The following is a 21,385-nucleotide window of genomic DNA, read 5'->3' as shown; positions in this document are numbered from 1 at the left end:
TTTAGGAGTTATGTTTAAATAACTGATATTGAGTGTGACAGTATACTGTCAAAGTGAGTAAAAAAAACTAACTTGTGTCTTTGCAAACCTTACAAAAGAAAATGTTTCTCGCAAAACTCACAAAGATACATTTCTTCATGCATTATTAGAAAATGTTCATGAGTAGTTTTGGAGTTATGTTTATATTGAGTAAAAAAAACTAATTTGTGTCTTTACAAACCTTACAAAATATTGTTTCCCAGTAAAACTCACAAAGATACATTTCTACAGGCATTATTAGCCATTTTGCATGTGCGATTTAGGAGTTATGTTTAAATAACTGTCATATTGAGTGTGACAGTAAAGTCATAGTGAGTAAAACAAACTAACTTGTGTCTTTGCAAACCTTACAAAAGAAAATGTTACTAGTAAAACTCACAAAAGAAAATGTTACTAGTAAAACTCACAAAAGATACGGTTCTTCATGCATTATTAGAAAATGTTCATGTGTAGTTTAGGAGTTATGTTTTAATAACTGTCAAATTGAGTGTGACAGATATACGGTCATTAAGTGTTAAACCTAATTTTTGTATTTGCAAACCTTACAAAAACAACTGATTCTAGTAAAACTCACATAGATTCAATATTACAGGCATTTCAGACATTTTACATGTTTTGTTTAGGAGTTGTGTTTGAATACATTTGTACTGCTTTTTACGTTAAGGCAAGTCCAAACGGCAGGAGGCCACGGGGAAGACACAGGACACATTGGGAATATTATATCAGCTGGCTGGCCTGGGAACGCCTCGGGATCCCCCGAGAAAAGCTGGACGAAGTAGCTGGGGAGAGGGAAGTCTGGGGTTCTCTGCTTAGGCTGCAGCCCCCGCAACACCACCTCGGATAAGCGGAAGAAAATGGATGGATTCAGTATGACAGTTATACTATCATATTGAGTAAAAAAAAAAAAAAAATTTGTTTTTGTAAACATTCAAAATATATTTTTTCTTGTAAAACTCACAAAAATACATATAGTTTAAATAACTGTCATAGTAAGTCAAACCTATTTTTTGTATTTGAAAACCTTACAAAAACAACTGATTTTAGTAAAACTCACATGGATTCAATATTTCAGGCATTTTTACACATTTTGCATGTTTGGTTTAGAAATTATGATGGAACACATTTTTATTGCTTTTCTTGCATTATCTCAGGATTTTAAGAATATTACTGTCGTATTGAGTAAAAAAACTACTTTCTGTGTTTGCAAGGATTAAAAAAGCATATTTTTCGAGTAATACTCCCAAGGATGCATTATTTCAGGCATCATTAGCCATTTAGCATTTGTAGTTTAGGAGTTATGTTTAAATAACTGTCATATTAAATGTAACAGTATACTCTCATATAGAGTAAAACCTAATTTTTGTATTTGCAAACCATACAAAAACAACCGATTCTAGTAAAATTCACATGGATTCAAAAATACAGGCATTTTTACACAGTTTGCATGTTTAGTTTAGAAATTATGATGGAATACATTTTTATTGCTTTTTTCACATTATCTCAGGATTTTAAGAACATTACCGTCATATTGAGTAAAAAAACACTTTTTGTGTTTGCAAGCCTTAAAAAAGCATATGTTTCGAGGAAAACTCCCAAGGATGCATTATTTCAAGCATTATTAGCCATTTTGCATGTGTAGTTTAGGAGTTATGATTAAATAACTGTCATATTGAGTGTGACAGTTTACTTTCATAAAGAGTAAAACCTAATTTTTGTTTTTGCAAACCTTACTAAAACAACTGATTCTAGTAAAACTTACATGGATTTTATATTACAGGCATTTTTAGACATTTTGCATTGTTGGTTTAGGAATTTTGTTGGAATACATTTGTATTGCTTTTTTCGCATTATCTCAGGATTTTAAGAACATTACTGTCACATTGAGTAAAAAACTACTTTTTGTGTTTGCAAGCCTTAAAAAAGCATATGTTTCGAGTAAATCTCGCAAGAATGCATTATTTCAGGCAATATTAGCTCATTTTTATGTGTAGTTTAGTAGTTATGTTTAATGTACTGTCATATTGAGTGTACATTGTCATGGTGAAAAAAACCAAATTTTTGTATTTGCAAACCTTTCAAACACAGCTGATTCTAGTAAAACTCACATGGATTCAATATTACAGGCATTTTTACACATTTTGCATGTTTGATTTAGGAAATATGATTGAATACATTTTTATTGCTTTTTTCGCATTATCTCAGGATTTTAGGAATATTAATGTCATATTGAGTAAAAAAACTACTTTTTGTGTTTGCAAGATTTAAAAAAGCATATGTTTCGAGTAAAACTCCGTAAAATGCAGTTTTTCAGGCATCATTAGACATTTTGCATGTGTAGTTTAGGAGTTATGATTAAATAACTGTCATATTGAGTGTGACAGTATACTGTCATGGTGAAAAAAACATAATTTTTGTATTTGCAAACCTTACAAAAACAACTGATTCTAGTAAAACTCACATGGATTTAACATTACAGGCATTTTTACACATTTTGCATTGTTGGTTTAGGAATTATGTAGGAATACATTTTTATTGCTTTTTTCGCATTATCTCAGGATTTTAAGAACATTACTGTCACATTAAGTAAAAACCTACTTTTTGTGTTTGCAAGCCTTAAAAAGCATATGTTTCGAGTAAATCTCACAAGAATGCATTATTTCAGGCAATATTAGCTCATCTTTTATGTGTAGTTTAGTAGTTATGTTTAATTTACTGTCATATTTAGTGTACATTGTCATGGTGAAAAAACTAAATTTTTGTATTTGCAAAAATGTCAAACACAGCTGATTCTACTAAAACTCACATGGATTCAATATTACAAGCATTTTTACACATATTGCATGTTTGATTTAGGAAATATGATTGAATACATTTTTATTGCTTTTTTCGCATTATCTCAGGATTTTAGGAATATAACTGTCATATTGAGTAAAAAACTACTTTTTGTGTTTGCAAGATTTAAAAAAGCATGTGTTTAGAGTGAAACTCCGTAGAATGCATTATTTTAGGCATCATTAGCCATTTTGCATGTGTAGTTTAGGAGTTATGATTAAATAACTGTCATATTGAGTGTGACAGTATACTGTCATAGTGAGTAAAACATAATTTTTGTATTTGCAAACTTTACAAAAACAACTGATTCTAGTAAAACTCACATGGATTTAACATTACAGGCATTTTTAGACATTTTGCCTTGTTGGTTTAGGAATTGTGTTGGAATACATTTTTATTGCTTTTTTCGCATTATCTCAGGATTTTAAGAACATTACTGTCACATTGAGTAAAAACCTACTTTTTGTGTTTGCAAGCCTTAAAAAGCATATGTTTCGAGTAAATCTCACAAGAATGCATTATTTCAGGCAATATTAGCTCATTTTTTATGTGTAGTTTAGTAGTTATGTTTAATTTACTGTCATATTTAGTGTACATTGTCATGGTAAAAAAACAAAATTTTTGTATTTGCAAAAATGTCAAACACAGCTGATTCTACTAAAACTCACATGGATTTAAAATTACAGGCATTTTTAGACATTTTGCAATGTTGGTTTAGGAATTATGTTGAAATACATTTTTATTGCTTTTTTTGCATTATCTCAGGATTTTAAGAACATTACTGTCATATTTTGTAAAAAACTACTTTTTTTGTTTGCAAGCCTTAAAAAAGCATATGTTTTGAGTAAAACTCACAAAAATTCACATTTTTAAGGCAATATTAGCTCATTTTTATGTGTAGTTTAGGAGTTATGTTTAATTTACTGTCATATTGAGTGTACATTGTCATGGTGAAAAAAAAACCAATTTTTGTATTTGCAAACCTTACAACAACAACTGATTCTAGTAAAACGCACATGGATTCAATATTACAGGCATTTTTACACATTTTGCATGTTTAGTTTAGAAATTATGATGGAATACATTTTTATTTATTTTTTCGCATTATCTCAGGATTTTAAAAACATTGCCGTCATATTGAGTAAAAAAAAACACTTTTTGTGTTTGCAAGCCTTAAAAAAAGCATATGTTTCGAGGAAAACTCCCAAGGATGCATTATTTCAAGCATTATTAGCCATTTTGCATGTGTAGTTTAGGATTTTTGATTAAATAACTGTCATATTGAGTGTGACAGTTTACTTTCATGAAGAGTAAAACCTAATTTTTGTATTTGCAAACCTTACTAAAACAACTGATTCTAGTAAAACTCACATGGATTTAACATTACAGGCATTTTTACACATTTTGCATTGTTGGTTTAGGAATTATGTAGGAATACATTTTTATTGCTTTTTTCGCATTATCTCAGGATTTTAAGAACATTACTGTCACATTAAGTAAAAACCTACTTTTTGTGTTTGCAAGCCTTAAAAAGCATATGTTTCAAGTAAATCTCACAAGAATGCATTATTTCAGGCAATATTAGCTCATCTTTTATGTGTAGTTTAGTAGTTATGTTTAATTTACTGTCATATTTAGTGTACATTGTCATGGTGAAAAAACTAAATTTTTGTATTTGCAAAAATGTCAAACACAGCTGATTCTACTAAAACTCACATGGATTCAATATTACAAGCATTTTTACACATATTGCATGTTTGATTTAGGAAATATGATTGAATACATTTTTATTGCTTTTTTCGCATTATCTCAGGATTTTAGGAATATAACTGTCATATTGAGTAAAAAACTACTTTTTGTGTTTGCAAGATTTAAAAAAAGCATATGTTTCGAGTAAAACTCCGTAAAATGCAGTTTTTCAGGCATCATTAGACATTTTGCATGTGTAGTTTAGGAGTTATGATTAAATAACTGTCATATTGAGTGTGACAGTATACTGTCATGGTGAAAAAAACATAATTTTTGTATTTGCAAACCTTACAAAAACAACTGATTCTAGTAAAACTCACATGGATTTAACATTACAGGCATTTTTACACATTTTGCATTGTTGGTTTAGGAATTATGTAGGAATACATTTTTATTGCTTTTTTCGCATTATCTCAGGATTTTAAGAACATTACTGTCACATTAAGTAAAAACCTACTTTTTGTGTTTGCAAGCCTTAAAAAGCATATGTTTCGAGTAAATCTCACAAGAATGCATTATTTCAGGCAATATTAGCTCATCTTTTATGTGTAGTTTAGTAGTTATGTTTAATTTACTGTCATATTTAGTGTACATTGTCATGGTGAAAAAACTAAATTTTTGTATTTGCAAAAATGTCAAACACAGCTGAGGTGGTTCGGGCATCTGGTCGGGATGCCACCCGAACGCCTCCCTAGGGAGTTGTTTCGGGCCCGTCCGACCGGTAGGAGGCCCAGGAAGACCCAGGAAACGGGAAGCTTATCTCTCCCGGCTGGCCTGGGAACGCCCCGGGATCCCCCGGGAGGAGCTGGACGAAGTGGCTGGGGAGAGGAAAGTCTGGGCTTCCCTGCTTAGGCTGCAGCCCCTGCAACCCGACCTCGGATAAGCGGAAGAAAATGGATGGAGTTATGTTTAAATAACTGTCATAAAGAGTAAAACCTCATTTTTGTATTTGTAAACCTTACCAAAACAACTGATTTTAGTAAAACTCACACAGATTCAATATTACAGGCATTTTTAGACATTTTGCTTATTTGGTGTAGGAATTATGATGGAATACATTGTTATTGCTTATTTCGCATTATCTCAGGATTTTAAGAACTTTACTTTTTGTGTTTGTAAGCCTTAAAAAAGCATATGTTTTGAGTAAAACTCACAAGAATGCCTTATTTCAGGCATTATTAGCCATTTTTTTATGTGTAGTTTAGGCATACTTGCCAAGCCTCCTGGATTTTCCAGGAGACTCCCGAAATTCAGCGCCTCTCCCAAAAACCTCCCGGGACAAATTTTCTCCCAAAAATCTCCCGAAATTCAGGCTGACCTGAGTGAGGACAGCCTGTATTCACGTCTGCTTTCCCACGATATAAACAGCATGCCTGCCCAATCACGTTATAACTGTAGAATGATCGAGGGCGAGTTCTTGGTTTCTTTTGTGGGTTTATTGTTCGGTAGTTTCATTAACGTCCTCCCATCGCGGTAACAACACAAAACAACAGCAGTCACGTTTTCGTCTACCATAAAGCAGTTCGTCTGCCGTAAACAGCAATGTTGTGACACTCTTTAAACAGGGCAATACTGCCATCTACTGTACATGCATATGTGACAATAACATCCAGGGCTTTTAGAGAGTGCAGTGCACAACTGCGCACACAACAAGGAGACGAAGCAGAAGAACGAGGAAGATACAGCCATGGCGACGCCGACGACGAGTAAGATGAAGAAACACGCTTATAAGTTTCAAGCCGCAGCTGCGATTGGACCTGGATAGCCGCCGGGAAGAAGTAGTGGAGTACCAAGTGCTTGGCAGTGAAGATCTTCCTCAGGAAGCAAAGATTGACCGGTTTTTGGCCATGCTCGGGATGGATGGAAAATTCCAGACTCTCGTGCATTTGATGAAAGCACTTTTGTGCGTCCCACACAGCAATGCATCATCAGAGAGGGTGTTCAGCATGGTTGGAAAAATAGTGACAAAGAATAGAACAAGGATGGACAATTCAACCCTTAACTCAACAATGAGTAGATTGGGGCGGCATGGCGTAGTGGGTAGAGCAACCGTGCCAGAAACCTGAGGGTTGCAGGTTCGCTCCCCGCCTCTTACCATCCAAAAATCGCTGCCGTTGTGTCCTTGGGCGGGACACTTCATCCTTTGCCCCCGGTGCCACTCACACCGGTGAACTGAATGATAGGTGGTGGTCGGAGGGGCCGTTGGCGCAAATTGCAGCCACGCTTCTGTCAGTCTACCCCAGGGCAGCTGTGGCTATGAAAGTAGCTTACCACCACCAGGTGTGAATGAATGATGGGTTCCACATGTAAAGCGACTTTGGGTACTTAGAAAAGCGCTATATAAATCCCAGTTATTATTATTATTATTATTATTAGATGAGTGTTATGTGTGTGTATATGTGTAAATAAATGAAAACTGAAATTCAAGTATTTATTTTATTTATATATCCATCCATCCATTTTCTACCACTTATTCCCTTTGGGGGCGGAAGGCGGATTATATATATATAAATATATATATATATATATATATATATATATATATATATATATATATATATATATATATATATATATATATATATATATATATATATATATATATACTTATATAAAATATATATATATATATATATATATATGAAATACTTGACTTGGTGAATTCTATCTCTAAATATACTCCTCCCCTCTTAACCACACCCCCAACCACGCCCCCACCCCACCCCCGACCACGCCTTCCCCACCCCCACCTCCTGAAATCGGAGGTCTCAATGTTGGCAAGTATGAGTTTAGGAGTTATGTTTAAATAACTGTCATAGTGAGTGTGGCAGTTACACTGTCATAGTGAGTAAAAAAACTAACTTGTGTCTTTGCAAACCTCACAAAAGAAAACGTTTCTAATAAAAATCACAAAGATACATTTCTTCACGCATTATTAGACATTTTTCATATGTGGTTTAGGAGTTATGTTTAAATAACTGTCATATTTAGTGTGGCAGTTATACTGTCATTATGTGTAAAACCTAATTTTGTATTTGCAAACCTTATTAAAACAACTGATTCTAGTAAAACTCGCATAGATTCAATTTTACAGGTATTTTTAGACATTTTACATGTTTGGTTTAGGAGTTGTGTTTGAATACATTTTTTATTGCTATTTTCGTTAGGGCAAGGCCGACCGGCAGGAGGCCACGAGGAAGACCCAGGACACATTGGGAAGACTATCATTCAAGTACCTTGGGGTGTGGGTGGACAATAAGCTGGACTGGACTGTTAACACAGACCACTTGTACAGGAAAGGACAGAGCTGTACTTCCTGAGGCGGCTGTCCTTTGTCCCACACGCCGTTAGACTGTACAACTCTTCTCTGGGGGGAGGGGGGCTACTAGGATGACAGGGGATGCAAAACAATAAGAGTGCAATATTTTTTCAAAACATGGTCACTCCTGCCTAGTTTCTCTTGTTATATTCTTATTTTACTGTTATATTTTTATTCTCATTGTTGCTTTTTATTTTTATTCTATTGTAATATGTTTCTATTTTGTTTCAATTTATACCCCCATTATTTACTTTTCACTTTTTACAATTTTGTACACTGCTGCTGGAATTAACATTTTCCTGAGGGAACTCTCCTGAAGGAATCAATAAAGTACTATCTATCTATCTATCTATCTATGTCTCCTGGCTGGCCTGAAAACGCATCGGGATCCCCCGAGAAGAGCTGGACGAAGTGGCTGGGGAGAGGAAAGTCTGGGCTTCTCTGCTTAGGCTGCTGCCCCCGCAACCTGACCTCGGATAAGCAGGAAGAAAATGGATGGATTTAGTATGACAGTTATACTGTCATATTAAGTAAAAAAACTAACTTGTGTCTTTGCAAACATTACAACATATATTTGTTCTAGTAAAACTCACAAAGATACATAACTCAAGGCATTATTAGCAATTTTGCATGTGTGGTTTAGGACTTATGTTTAAATAACCGTCAGATTGAGTGTGACAGTATACTGTCATAGTGAGTAAAACCCATATTTTGTAATTGCAAACCTTATGAAAACAAAAGATTCTACTAAAACTCACATGGATACAATATTACAGGCATTTTAGACATAATGCATGTTTGGTTTTGGAGTAATGTTTATATAACTTTCATAATTAGTATGACAGTAATACTGTCATATTGAATAAAAAAAACTAACTTGTATCTGTACAAACCTTAAAAAATAATTGTTTCCAGTAAAACTCACAAAGAGACATTTCTCCAGGCATTATTAGCCATTGTGTGGTTTAGGAGTTATGTTTAAATAAATGTCAAATTGAATGTGGCAGTTATACTGTTATCATGAGTAAAACGTAATTTTTGTAAATGTTAACCTTACCACAATACCTGATTCTGGTAAAACTCACATAGATTCAATATTACAGGCATTTTTAGACATTTTACATGTTTGGTTTTGGAGTTATGTTACTATAACTTTCATATGTATGACAGTGTTATATTGAATAAAAAAAACTAACTTGTGTCTTTACAAACCTTAAAAAATATTTTTTCCCAGTAAAACTCACAAAGATACATTTCTACAGGCATTATTAGCCATTTTGCATGTGTGGTTTAGAAGTTATTTTTAAATAACTCATATGGAGTGTGACTGTAAAGTCCATCCATCCATCCATTTCCTACCGCTTATTCCCTTTGGGGTCGCGGGGGGCGCTGGAGCCTATCTCAGCTACAATCGGGCGGAAGGCGGGGTACACCCTGGACAAGTCGCCACCTCATCGCAGGGCCAACACAGATAGACAGACAGCATTCACACTCACATCCACACACTAGGGCCAATTTAGTGTTGCCAATCAACTTATCCCCAGGTGCATGTCTTTGGAGGTGAGAGGAAGCCGGAGTACCCGGAGGGAACCCACGCAGTCACGGGGAGAACATGCAAACTCCACACAGAAAGATCCCGAGCCCGGGATTGAACCCAAGACTACTCAGGACCTTCGTATTGTGAGGCAGATGCACTAACCCCTCTGCCACCGTAAAGTCATAGTGAGTATAACAAACTAACTTGTGTCTTTGCAAACCTTACAAAAGAAAATGTTACTAGTAAAACTCACAAAGATACATTTCTTCATGCATTATTAGAAAATGTTCATGTGTAGTTTAGGAGTTATGTTTAAATAACTGTCATATTGAGTGTGGCAGTTATACAGTCATTAAGTGTTAAACTTAATTTTTGTTTTTGCAAACCTTACAAAAACAACTGATTCAAGTAAAACTCACATTGATTCAATATTACAGGCATTTTAGACATTATATATATTTGGTTTAGGAGTTGTGTTTGAATCCTTTTTTATTGCTTTTTTCGTTAGGGCAAGTCCGACCAGCAGGAGGCCACGGGGATGACAGAGGACACATTGGGAAGACTATGTAAACCGGTTGGCCTGGGAACGCCTCAGGATCCCCCGAGAAGAGCTGGACGAAGTGGCTTGGGAGAGGGAAGTCTGGGCTTCTCTGCTTAGGCTGCTGCCCCCGCAACCCGACCTCGGATAAGCGGAAGAAAATGGATGGATATAGTATAACAGTTATACTGTCATATTAAGTAAAAAAAACTAACTTGTGTCTTTGCAAACTTTACAAAATATAATCATTCTAGTAAAACAAACAAAGATACATTTCTCCAAGCATTATTAGCCATTGCGCATTTGTTGTTTAGGAGTTATGTTTAAATAACTGTCAAAGTAAATAAAACCTAATTTTTGTATTTGCAAACCTTACAAAAACAACTGATTCTAGTAAAACTCACAGATACAATATTACAGGCATTTTTAGACATAACACATGTTTGGTTTTGGAGTAATGTTTATATATTTTTCATATTTAGTATGACAGTTATACTGTCATATTGAGTAAAAAAAACTAACTTGTGTCTGTACAAACCTTAAAAAATATTTTTTTCCAGTAAAACTTACAAAGAGACATTTCCCCAGGTATTATTAGCCATTGTGCATGTGTGGTTTAGGAGTTATGTTTAAATAAATGTCAAATTGAATGTGGCAGGTATACTGTCATGAGTAAAACCTAATTTTTGTAATTGTAAACCTTACCAAAATACATTGCTTGTTTGGTTTTGGAGTTATGTTTTTAGAACTTTCATATTTAGTATGACAGTAACACTGTCATATTGAGTAAAAAAAAAAAATAACTTGTGTCTTTGCAAACCTTACAAAAGATCATTATTCTGGTAAAGACTTAGACTTTCTTTTTATTGTCATTCAAATTTGAACTTTACAGCACAGATAAGAACAAAATTTCGTTACATAAGCTCATGGTAGTGCAGGATAAAAAAGCAATAAGGTGCATATATAAATAAATAAAAATAAAATATAAATATGTATATAAAGTAAATAAATATACTTAAATATATATAAATAAATAAAAAGATTACTGTGCAGATAAATATATTGCACTTTTTCCACATGCGCCCACGTTTATGGGTGTATGTTATATTGTTTTTTTTATTCCAGCGAGTTAATCCATTTTGAGGGGAGTTGAGGGGATAATTTAATTATAATGCGTTCAAGAGTCTTACGGCCTGAGGGAAGAAGCTGTTACAGAAGCTGGAGGTTCTGCTTCGGAGGCTGCGGAACCTCTTTCTAGAGTCCAGCAGTGAAAACAGTCGTTGGTGGGGGTGGGAGAAGTCTTTGCAAATTTTCTGAGCCCTGGTCAGGCAGCGCTTTTTGCGATCTCCTGGATAGGAGAGGAGTCCTGCAGATCTTTTCCGCCGTCCTCACCACTCTCTGGAGAGACTTCCAGTCTGAGGCACTGCAGGCTCCAGTCCAGACAGAGATGTTGTTGGTCAGCAGGCTCTCTATAACAAAGATACAGTTCTCCAAGCATTATTAGCTATTTGCATTTGTTGTTTAGGATTTATGTTTAAATAACTGTCATAGTGAGTAAAACCTAAATTTTGTATTTGCAAACCTTACAAAAACAACTGATTCTAGTAATACTCATATGGATACAATATTACAGGCATTTTTAGACTTAATGCATGTTTGGTTTTAGAGTTATGTTTATATAACTTTCATATTTAGTATGACAGTAAAACTGTCATATTGAGTAAAAAAACAACTAACTTGTGTCTTTACAAACCTTACAAAATAGTTTTCCCAGTAAAACTCACAAAGATCCATTTCTACAGGCATTATTAGCCATTTTGCATGTGCGATTTAGGAGTTATGTTTAAATAACTGCCATATTGAGTGTGACAGTAAAGTCATAGTGAGTAAAACAAACTAACTTGTGTCTTTGCAATGCTTACAAAAGAAAATGTTACTAGTAAAACTCACAAAAGATACATTTCTTCATGCATTATTAGAAAATGTTCATGTGTAGTTTAGGAGTTATGTTTTAATAACTGTCAAAATGAGTGTGGCAGTTATATGGTCATTCAGTGTTAAACCTAATTTTTGTATTTGCAAACCTTACAAAAACAACTGATTCTAGTAAAACTCACATAGATTCAATATTGCAGGCATTTTAGACATTTCACATGTTTGGTTTAGGAGTTGTGTTTGAATACATTTTAATTGCTTTTTTCGTTAGGGCAAGTCCGACCGGCAGGAGGCCACGGGGAAGCCCCAGGACACATTGGGAAGACTATGTCAGCCGGCTGGACTGGGAACGCTTCGGGATCCCCCGAGAAGAGCTGGACGAAGTGGCTGGGGAGAGGGAAGTCTGGGCTTCTCTGCTTAGGCTGCTGCCCCCGCAACCCGACCTCAGATAAGCGGAAGAAAATGGATAGATTTAGTATGACAGTTATACTATTATATTGAGTAAAAAAAACTAACTTGTGTCTTTATAAACCTTGTTTTCTAGTAAAACTCAAAGATACATCTCCAGGCATTATAAGCCATTTTGCATGTGTGGTTTAGGGGTTATGTTTAAATAACTGCCATATTGAATTATGAGTAAAACCTCATTTTTGTAATTGTAAACCTTACCAAAATACCCGATTCTGGTAAAACTCACAAAGATTCAATATTACAGGCATTTTTAGACGGATTGCATGTGTAGTTTTGAAATTATGTTTATACAACTTTCTTATTTAGTATGACAATTATACTATCATATTGAGTAAAAAAACTAACTTGTGTCTTTGCCAACCTTACAAAAGAACATTATTTTAGTAAAACTCACAAAAATACATCTCCAGGCATTATTAGCCATTTTGCATTTGTTGTTTAGGAGTTATGTTTAAATAACTGGCATAGTGAGTAAAACCTAATTTTTTGTATTTGCAAACCTTACAAAAACAACTGATTCTAGTAATACTCACATGGATACAATATTACAGGCATTTTTAGACATTTTGCATTGTTGGCCTTCCGCCCGATTGTAGCTGAGATAGGCTCCAGCGCCCCCCGCGACCCCAAAGGGAATAAGCGGTAGAAAATGGATGGATGGATGGGTTTAGGAATAATGTTGCAATACATTTTTATTGCTTTTTTTGCATTATCTCAGGATTGTAAAAATATTACTGTCATATTGAGTAAAAAACTACTGATTGGGTGTGGCAGTTAGTCACACCCAATCATATTGTTGAGATAGCAACAGCTATCTTAACAGTATGTGTAAAACCTAATTGTTGTATTTGCAAACCTTACAAAAACAACTGATTTTAGTAAAACTCACATGGATAAAATATTACAGGCATTTTTAGACATAATACATCTTTGGTTTATGAATCGTGTTCGATTGCTCCTGCTCACAGAACCACACAGCAGCGCACGACACACGAGCCACAAGCCCACAGCCCAAGGCAGTTATATACCCCTGCAAATCCACAAGGCACGACACTTACTTTGGAGGCAGAGTTTCCTCTGCCCCTGCGGGTTGTGGGATTCTGGGGTTATTTTCGGTAGCCTGCGGGTCTGCTGGGTAGTCCTGGGGATTCCTTCTCAACCTGCGCGCGTTCACCCGGTCCTCCTTGTCAAGCCTGACGATCCTCCTGGTCGCTCCTTTTTAAATGTGTGCAGCCCTAATGCTCCACAGTTGCGTCTGATTTCAGGTGCCGTTCGATCGGGCACTTTGGTTGTCAGGGGCAACAAGCTAAAAGGGGCAACGTCTTAAAGTGCCAGCAAAGTCCACAAGAAATAAAATTATGCAATTAAAAATACAGTCAAAGTCCTCAAAGTGTAAAAACATGCAATTAAAAATACAATCAAATTGTAAAATGTAAAAACATGCAATTAAAATCTACAACAATAAAAACACTCAGACATGCATGACAATGAAACAAAAAAAATAAAATCCCCTTCTTGTGTCCCATCACCCCCCCCCCCCCCCCCCCCCCCCCCCATACATTATCGTTGACAGTCCCTGCAACGGTGCGAACTCTCGTCTGCATAGCGGGCAGGCAACTGTCGGTCAAAGCCTTTTTTAGCTCTTCATAGGACGTCTGACACTCTGGTGTCCACACTATTTTGTGGGCCTGTGCCTTCTTGTCGGTGGGACGGCCAGTGAGGCCGTCCCACCGACATTTATTTAGGGGACGGGCTATTTTAGCAAACCCAGCCACAAAACGTTGGTAATAGCCTGCCAATCCAAGAAACGCTCTCACTTCCTTGACAGTGGTCGGAGCGGCCCAGTCCTGTACTGCCTTAATTTTACCTGGGTCCGGTCTCACTCCATCCCGATCCACCACGTGTCCCAAGAATTTCACCTCACGCTGAAAGAGCTTGCACTTAGAGGGCTTGAGTTTAAGTCCATGTCGCTGCAACCGTTCAAACACCTGGTCCGATGCTGTAGATGGGCAGTGAAATCAACAGAAAAAATTATTATGTCATCAAGATAAACCAAAAATGATTCCGCTATTTTACCATTCAAACAATGATGTATAAGCCGTTGGAAAGTGGCAGGTGCATTGCATAGACCAAATGGCATGCGTTCAAACTCGAACAGTCCGAGGGGAGTTGTAAATGCAGTCTTTTCACGATCGTCCGGGTGCACCTCCACTTGCCAATATCCACTAGCGAGGTCTAAGGTCGAAAACCATTCAGATTTGCTCAGACCAGTAAGGGTCTCTTCGATTCGGGGGAACGGAAAGGCGTCTTTATGTGTAACTGAGTTTAACCTCCGGTAGTCTACACAAAAGCGCCAAATCAAATCAAATCAAATCAACTTTATTTATAAAGCACATTTAAAATTACTCCCATCCTTTTTGCGGACTAACACTATAGGTTCTGCCCAGGGACTGCAGCTTTCCTTTATCACTCTCTGTTCAAGCATACCTGAAAGCATGCAGTGTCTTCACTTCCTTATACTACAGAGGCGGGATGGGTCGGTATCTCTCCCTGGTAGGGGCGGAATCTCCAGTCAATATCCTGTGTTGCACAACACTGGTCTTTCCAAAGTCCTCATGTTGTGCAAACACCTTCTCCCACTTCGCCAGCAGGGCGCGTAGCTGCACCTGTTGCTGCTCAGACAGATCCGGCTTATCACTCAAATCCCTAACATCTGGGGACAGTTCTGGATTGGTTTGGGCTGTGGCATCAATGAGTCACACTTTTACCACACCCTCCTCTACTAGAGACAAACACAGATCCTCAGCTCCATGCACATCACTATCATCAACACAGAACAGCTGCCCTAACTTCTCAAATCGTTTTAAGGAAATACTGTAGGAATGGGGGTTATAAACACGGAGGGGCAGCCGACCTCTGTTCACCACGACCAGTGATTTTGCCACGCCAACTGCACCGGCAGTTGGCGTGGCAGGGCGCAGTAGTTAGCCCCACACCAACATCTCCTATGGGGGATATGTAATACTAGTCTTCGAGGCCAATCTCACGTGGCCTAGCAAACCATCTTCAGCAGCAACAGCTTCTAAACGGGAACATGTAGCAAAAGCTTCCCTCCACACCTTTTGCTTTTGAAGATGCCGAAGAGTAGAGGTCTTAGGACATTTAAAAACGGCATCCCAACAACCCACGATTAGATTCATACCAATTATGAAGGGGTGTGTACAGTTTTGATCCGCAACAATTACTACTCCTCTTTCGGGAACTTTAACACCCTCTACCTCAAAATCAAGAACCGCATAGGGGATTTCCAGGACATTAGCTTCTCCTAGACGAAAAAGGGTAGGGGTCCTTTCGAGCTTAGCTTTGGTAAAGTGAGCATTAAATAGGCTTTCGGAGCGTCACTTGGGACCCGGTGTCTAAAAGTCCTGGCAGAATAGTGCCTCCAGCGTCTACTTGTATTGTGGGGCATTGACCTACAAATGTTTCTGGGGCCCTGGATGATGTTGGCGTGGTGGCCAGCCCTGCAACTCGGACCTCAGCAGCAGGGACATTTAGTTTAAATCCGGTGCATGTGTAGTTGCAGTGCTGAATTTTTAGACATAATGCATGTTTGGTTTTGGAGTTGAAGTGAACTTTTGTTTATAGTATGACAGTTATACTGTTATATTGAGTAAAAAAAACTAACTTGTGTCTTTACAAACCTTACAACATATTTTTTCTCAGTAAAACTCATAAAGATACATTTCTACAGGCATTATTAGCCATTTTGCATGTGTGGTTTAGGAGTTATGTTTAAATAACTGATATTGAGTGTGACAGTATACTGTCAAAGTGAGTAAAAAAAACTAACTTGTGTCTTTGCAAACCTTACAAAAGAAAATGTTTCTCGCAAAACTCACAAAGATACATTTCTTCATGCATTATTAGAAAATGTTCATGAGTAGTTTTGGAGTTATGTTTATATTGAGTAAAAAAAACTAATTTGTGTCTTTACAAACCTTACAAAATATTGTTTCCCAGTAAAACTCACAAAGATACATTTCTACAGGCATTATTAGCCATTTTGCATGTGCGATTTAGGAGTTATGTTTAAATAACTGTCATATTGAGTGTGACAGTAAAGTCATAGTGAGTAAAACAAACTAACTTGTGTCTTTGCAAACCTTACAAAAGAAAATGTTACTAGTAAAACTCACAAAAGAAAATGTTACTAGTAAAACTCACAAAAGATACGGTTCTTCATGCATTATTAGAAAATGTTCATGTGTAGTTTAGGAGTTATGTTTTAATAACTGTCAAATTGAGTGTGACAGATATACGGTCATTAAGTGTTAAACCTAATTTTTGTATTTGCAAACCTTACAAAAACACATGATTCTAGTAAAACTCACATAGATTCAATATTACAGGCATTTCAGACATTTTACATGTTTTGTTTAGGAGTTGTGTTTGAATACATTTGTACTGCTTTTTACGTTAAGGCAAGTCCAAACGGCAGGAGGCCACGGGGAAGACACAGGACACATTGGGAATATTATATCAGCTGGCTGGCCTGGGAACGCCTCGGGATCCCCCGAGAAAAGCTGGACGAAGTAGCTGGGGAGAGGGAAGTCTGGGGTTCTCTGCTTAGGCTGCAGCCCCCGCAACACCACCTCGGATAAGCGGAAGAAAATGGATGGATTCAGTATGACAGTTATACTATCATATTGAGTAAAAAAAAAAAAAAAATTTGTTTTTGTAAACATTCAAAATATATTTTTTCTTGTAAAACTCACAAAAATACATATAGTTTAAATAACTGTCATAGTAAGTCAAACCTATTTTTTGTATTTGAAAACCTTACAAAAACAACTGATTTTAGTAAAACTCACATGGATTCAATATTTCAGGCATTTTTACACATTTTGCATGTTTGGTTTAGAAATTATGATGGAACACATTTTTATTGCTTTTCTTGCATTATCTCAGGATTTTAAGAATATTACTGTCATATTGAGTAAAAAAACTACTTTCTGTGTTTGCAAGGATTAAAAAAGCATATTTTTCGAGTAATACTCCCAAGGATGCATTATTTCAGGCATCATTAGCCATTTAGCATTTGTAGTTTAGGAGTTATGTTTAAATAACTGTCATATTAAATGTAACAGTATACTCTCATATAGAGTAAAACCTAATTTTTGTATTTGCAAACCTTACAAAAACAACCGATTCTAGTAAAATTCACATGGATTCAAAAATACAGGCATTTTTACACAGTTTGCATGTTTAGTTTAGAAATTATGATGGAATACATTTTTATTGCTTTTTTCACATTATCTCAGGATTTTAAGAACATTACCGTCATATTGAGTAAAAAAACACTTTTTGTGTTTGCAAGCCTTAAAAAAGCATATGTTTCGAGGAAAACTCCCAAGGATGCATTATTTCAAGCATTATTAGCCATTTTGCATGTGTAGTTTAGGAGTTATGATTAAATAACTGTCATATTGAGTGTGACAGTTTACTTTCATAAAGAGTAAAACCTAATTTTTGTTTTTGCAAACCTTACTAAAACAACTGATTCTAGTAAAACTTACATGGATTTTATATTACAGGCATTTTTAGACATTTTGCATTGTTGGTTTAGGAATTTTGTTGGAATACATTTGTATTGCTTTTTTCGCATTATCTCAGGATTTTAAGAACATTACTGTCACATTGAGTAAAAAACTACTTTTTGTGTTTGCAAGCCTTAAAAAAGCATATGTTTCGAGTAAATCTCGCAAGAATGCATTATTTCAGGCAATATTAGCTCATTTTTATGTGTAGTTTAGTAGTTATGTTTAATGTACTGTCATATTGAGTGTACATTGTCATGGTGAAAAAAACCAAATTTTTGTATTTGCAAACCTTTCAAACACAGCTGATTCTAGTAAAACTCACATGGATTCAATATTACAGGCATTTTTACACATTTTGCATGTTTGATTTAGGAAATATGATTGAATACATTTTTATTGCTTTTTTCGCATTATCTCAGGATTTTAGGAATATTAATGTCATATTGAGTAAAAAAACTACTTTTTGTGTTTGCAAGATTTAAAAAAGCATATGTTTCGAGTAAAACGCCGTAAAATGCAGTTTTTCAGGCATCATTAGACATTTTGCATGTGTAGTTTAGGAGTTATGATTAAATAACTGTCATATTGAGTGTGACAGTATACTGTCATGGTGAAAAAAACATAATTTTTGTATTTACAAACCTTACAAAAACAACTGATTCTAGTAATACTCACATGGATTTAACATTACAGGCATTTTTACACATTTTGCATTGTTGGTTTAGGAATTATGTAGGAATACATTTTTATTGCTTTTTTCGCATTATCTCAGGATTTTAAGAACATTACTGTCACATTAAGTAAAAACCTACTTTTTGTGTTTGCAAGCCTTAAAAAGCATATGTTTCGAGTAAATCTCACAAGAATGCATTATTTCAGGCAATATTAGCTCATCTTTTATGTGTAGTTTAGTAGTTATGTTTAATTTACTGTCATATTTAGTGTACATTGTCATGGTGAAAAAACTAAATTTTTGTATTTGCAAAAATGTCAAACACAGCTGATTCTACTAAAACTCACATGGATTCAATATTACAAGCATTTTTACACATATTGCATGTTTGATTTAGGAAATATGATTGAATACATTTTTATTGCTTTTTTCGCATTATCTCAGGATTTTAGGAATATAACTGTCATATTGAGTAAAAAACTACTTTTTGTGTTTGCAAGATTTAAAAAAGCATATGTTTCGAGTAAAACTCCGTAAAATGCAGTTTTTCAGGCATCATTAGACATTTTGCATGTGTAGTTTAGGAGTTATGATTAAATAACTGTCATATTGAGTGTGACAGTATACTGTCATGGTGAAAAAAACATAATTTTTGTATTTGCAAACCTTACAAAAACAACTGATTCTAGTAAAACTCACATGGATTTAACATTACAGGCATTTTTACACATTTTGCATTGTTGGTTTAGGAATTATGTAGGAATACATTTTTATTGCTTTTTTCGCATTATCTCAGGATTTTAAGAACATTACTGTCACATTAAGTAAAAACCTACTTTTTGTGTTTGCAAGCCTTAAAAAGCATATGTTTCGAGTAAATCTCACAAGAATGCATTATTTCAGGCAATATTAGCTCATCTTTTATGTGTAGTTTAGTAGTTATGTTTAATTTACTGTCATATTTAGTGTACATTGTCATGGTGAAAAAACTAAATTTTTGTATTTGCAAAAATGTCAAACACAGCTGATTCTACTAAAACTCACATGGATTCAATATTACAAGCATTTTTACACATATTGCATGTTTGATTTAGGAAATATGATTGAATACATTTTTATTGCTTTTTTCGCATTATCTCAGGATTTTAGGAATATAACTGTCATATTGAGTAAAAAACTACTTTTTGTGTTTGCAAGATTTAAAAAAGCATGTGTTTAGAGTGAAACTCCGTAAAATGCATTATTTTAGGCATCATTAGCCATTTTGCATGTGTAGTTTAGGAGTTATGATTAAATAACTGTCATATTGAGTGTGACAGTATACTGTCATAGTGAGTAAAACATAATTTTTGTATTTGCAAACTTTACAAAAACAACTGATTCTAGTAAAACTCACATGGATTTAACATTACAGGCATTTTTAGACATTTTGCCTTGTTGGTTTAGGAATTGTGTTGGAATACATTTTTATTCTTTTTTTCGCATTATCTCAGGATTTTAAGAACATTACTGTCACATTGAGTAAAAACCTACTTTTTGTGTTTGCAAGCCTTAAAAAGCATATGTTTCGAGTAAATCTCACAAGAATGCATTATTTCAGGCAATATTAGCTCATTTTTTATGTGTAGTTTAGTAGTTATGTTTAATTTACTGTCATATTTAGTGTACATTGTCATGGTAAAAAAACAAAATTTTTGTATTTGCAAAAATGTCAAACACAGCTGATTCTACTAAAACTCACATGGATTTAAAATTACAGGCATTTTTAGACATTTTGCAATGTTGGTTTAGGAATTATGTTGAAATACATTTTTATTGCTTTTTTCGCATTATCTCAGGATTTTAAGAACATTACTGTCATATTTTGTAAAAAACTACTTTTTTTGTTTGCAAGCCTTAAAAAAGCATATGTTTTGAGTAAAACTCACAAAAATTCACATTTTTAAGGCAATATTAGCTCATTTTTTATGCGTAGTTTAGGAGTTATGTTTAATTTACTGTCATATTGAGTGTACATTTTCATGGTGAAAAAAAACCCAATTTTTGTATTTGCAAACCTTACAACAACAACTGATTCTAGTAAAACGCACATGGATTCAATATTACAGGCATTTTTACACATTTTGCATGTTTAGTTTAGAAATTATGATGGAATACATTTTTATTTATTTTTTTCGCATTATCTCAGGATTTTAAAAACATTGCCGTCATATTGAGTAAAAAAAAACACTTTTTGTGTTTGCAAGCCTTAAAAAAAGCATATGTTTCGAGGAAAACTCCCAAGGATGCATTATTTCAAGCATTATTAGCCATTTTGCATGTGTAGTTTAGGATTTTTGATTAAATAACTGTCATATTGAGTGTGACAGTTTACTTTCATGAAGAGTAAAACCTAATTTTTGTATTTGCAAACCTTACTAAAACAACTGATTCTAGTAAAACTCACATGGATTTAACATTACAGGCATTTTTACACATTTTGCATTGTTGGTTTAGGAATTATGTAGGAATACATTTTTATTGCTTTTTTCGCATTATCTCAGGATTTTAAGAACATTACTGTCACATTAAGTAAAAACCTACTTTTTGTGTTTGCAAGCCTTAAAAAGCATATGTTTCAAGTAAATCTCACAAGAATGCATTATTTCAGGCAATATTAGCTCATCTTTAATGTGTAGTTTAGTAGTTATGT

The sequence above is a fragment of the Nerophis lumbriciformis genome, linkage group LG34 (genome assembly GCF_033978685.3).
Source record: "Nerophis lumbriciformis linkage group LG34, RoL_Nlum_v2.1, whole genome shotgun sequence".
Lineage (NCBI taxonomy): Eukaryota > Metazoa > Chordata > Actinopteri > Syngnathiformes > Syngnathidae > Nerophis > Nerophis lumbriciformis.
This window is presented reverse-complemented; position numbering follows the sequence as displayed.